Genomic DNA, 2363 nt, shown 5'->3' on the forward strand with positions numbered 1-2363 from the left:
CGCAAATTTGTTTTATTTATTTCAAACCAAATAATGTGATTTTTTTCAAATATAATATGGAAACTAAAGCTTCCCAATAAACTAATAATAGTTTCAGACATACACATGTTTATTAGTATGGCATACTATTAAACATGGGGTTATCCACCTAACTAGAAAACTAGAGAAACATTAGCACATAACGAAGCCAACTTCACACTTATATAGGTACAATTTGAACGTTAAACTACCAAGAGAACCAACTTCACGCACTAGAAAAACTAGTTTTGTGGCTGTCTCCATGCTATTAAATTCAAAATCGGTTTTTACCTCCGAGTGTTCTTAAGTATATCCGCTATATAGCCACAGACTATATCTATTAGGGTGGGTCAATTTTTTTGCATCAAAGCATCATCGCGATTCTGGTTCTACGGGTCATAACAAGCATTTTTGGCCAAGGAACCATATGACGGCCTTAGAAGAAAACAATAACATACAGAACATGCTGCAAATAATACTAATACAAATTTTATGAGAGCAAAAACCAAATATATAAAAAGACAGCGCAAAAGGCAAATGCAAAGCCAGCCTACTTACATAAGAAACACATGTAAGTAGGCTGGTTTTGCATTTGGTTTTTGCTCTCATGAAATTTGTATTAGTATTATTTGCAACACGTTCTGTATGTTTTTGTTTTCTTCTAAGGCCGTCATATGTCTAAAATGAATTTCGAGTCTGCCAATTTTTCTATGTAGATATTTTCCAAAATATTTCAAAATCGACTTAGATATTGCATTAAAAAGGCAAAAAACAATATTTTTTCTCTAGCCAAATGTGTATGCGGCATCTTTTTGGTACGAGAAAGCCGAATCTGGCCTTTGTTTTGCGATACAATCACGTTAAAATACACTTTCCCTACAAAAATTTACTTTTTTTGACAAAAATCCATCATTGTGTACTAAAAATGCCACATCTATTCAAAGGTTATAGGTTTTTTGTGGCTAGAAACATTTCTAGAGCAATAATAATGCAATAACATCTTGTATTTATAGTCATTTGAACATTCATCATAGCTTGAATATCGAGAATTTTTATTTTTTATTTATTTATTTCACCGCCTGTTCTCAGACTGAATATATGTATCACAATTATTTTACAATATCATTCGCAATGAAACACTACCCGATCGAATATCCAGCCACCAGTCTTTTCGACTTCGGAGCAGCAGATATCGACTGTGTCCATTGCATATTTCTAGATCATAACACAATTGTCCTTAAATAGCCAATTTATCGATTATTAAATATCACATTGTCCAATTTAACAATATTATTTCTAAAAGTTTGTCTCGATGCCGATTCCAAAAATGTTTCTCTTATTAAATTAAAGTTTCTACAAGCCACGTAAAATGGTTGATTGTGTGCATACTCCGATGTGAATGTTCTAGCTCTGATCAAAATCTGGGGTTGGAGGGTCAAAACCCCCCCCAAATATTATTTTTTCGAGCTGAAACCCTGAAATTTGAAATCAGCATGAAAAATTACCCTAGAAATGATATTTTTCTCATCCACTTTTTTTCACAAATTTTTGACCCAAAAATTGCTTGACCCTCAAAATTGGGCACTAAAACTTGCCCCAAAAGATGGACGAAAAAAATATCATTTCTAGGGTAATTTTTCATGCTGATTTCAAATTTCGGGGTTTCAGCTCGAAAAAATAATATTTGGGGGGGTTTGACCCTCCAACCCCCCTGGGGGGTGGGGGGAGGTGAAGTGCGGGGGTCATAAAAAATTTCTCTCGTCATTCTGAACAACTTTGTAGTACATCATTTTGTGATCCGATGAATTTTTGGCATAGTGGGGTGCACCCCCACCCCCCCTGGGCAAAAATTCAAAAATCAAAATTGGTATGCGATATTTCGGCATTGATGCAAACCAGATATAACTAAAGAAATAACCAATTTTTCCTAAAATTACCTGATATTTTACGGTTAAAATGTTCGTTTACTCTTAAATAATATTTTGAAATTTTAGTATTTTTTTTTAAATAAATTTATTTTTTCCCTTTTTTAAAATTTTTAGTTTTGGAAAAAAAGAGGATCTCGTCCATCTTTTGGGCCAAGTTTTAGTGCCCAATTTTGAGGGTCAAGCAATTTTTGGGTCAAAAATTTGTGAAAAAAAGTGGATGAGAAAAATATCATTTCTAGGGTAATTTTTCATGCTGATTTCAAATTTCAGGGTTTCAGCTCGAAAAAATAATATTTGGGGGGGTTTTGACCCCCAACCCCCCTGGGGGGTTGAGGGAGGTGAAGGGCGGGGGTCATAAAAAATTTCTCTTGTCATTCTGAACAACTTTGTAGTACATCATTTTGTGATCCGATGAAT

The sequence above is a fragment of the Contarinia nasturtii genome, unplaced genomic scaffold (assembly GCF_009176525.2).
Source record: "Contarinia nasturtii isolate CC-2019 unplaced genomic scaffold, AAFC_CNas_1.1 Cnas_scaffold_596, whole genome shotgun sequence".
In the NCBI taxonomy this organism is placed as follows: Eukaryota; Metazoa; Arthropoda; class Insecta; order Diptera; family Cecidomyiidae; genus Contarinia; species Contarinia nasturtii.